This window comes from Mandrillus leucophaeus, unplaced genomic scaffold (assembly GCF_000951045.1).
Source record: "Mandrillus leucophaeus isolate KB7577 unplaced genomic scaffold, Mleu.le_1.0 Scaffold335, whole genome shotgun sequence".
NCBI classification, from domain to species: Eukaryota; Metazoa; Chordata; class Mammalia; order Primates; family Cercopithecidae; genus Mandrillus; species Mandrillus leucophaeus.
This window is the reverse complement of record NW_012103532.1, coordinates 434,059-434,948: the sequence shown is the minus strand read 5'-3', so window position 1 is coordinate 434,948 and position 890 is coordinate 434,059.

The following is an 890-nucleotide window of genomic DNA, read 5'->3' as shown; positions in this document are numbered from 1 at the left end:
ATCTTTTTTTACTTCAGCTTCACATGTTGCTTAACAGCAGTTTGAGCTGTTGCTGTGTTCAGAGCTAGAGTATTTATTTGCATTAATCTCTGGGCCAATCTGGGTCTTAATTGAGAAGAAGGTAAACAGTCATGGGTGCCATATGTGATGATTAAGTCCCAACTTGTTTAGACCTCTCAGGAGACACAATAGTTGACTGCATTTATATTTATATGCTCTGTATCTGATTCCTTTGTTTTCTTTTCATTCAAAAAGGACTTACTTATTCATATAATCTGTTCTTGATTGGGATACTTTAAAAATTCATGGATAAAATCTTGACTGGGGAATTGTGAGAAATTTTAAATGGAGGAAAAGCTCACCTTTTCCAGGTTCCTCAGTTTGCAGGTAGGAAACTTATCTAATTAAATGTCTTACACATATTTAAATTTCTTGGATTGTCCCAAAAATGTCTTTTTACAATTGTTTGGTTCAAATCAGGATCTAAAAGTACATATATTGCATTTGGTTGTTAACATGAGGCTGTTCTTTTTTTTGAGGCAGGATCTTGCTCTGCCGCCCAGGCTGGAGTGGGGTGGCATGATCACAGTTCACTGCAACCTCCCAGGCTCTCAAGCAACCCTTCCACCTCAGCTAGGATAGCTGGGGCTTCAGGTGTGTGCCATCATACTGGCTAATTTTTCACAGAGACAGGGGTCTCGCTATGTTTCCTAGGCTGGCCTTGAACTCCTGGGCTCAAATGATCCACACACCTCTGCCTCCCAAAGTACTGGGATTACAGGTGTGAGCCATCTTGCTGAGCCTATATAAGCATACTCTATAATAGTCTTGTTTTTCTTTTTTTGTTTTTGGTTTTTTTTTTTTTTTTTGAGACAGAGTCTCCCTCTGTC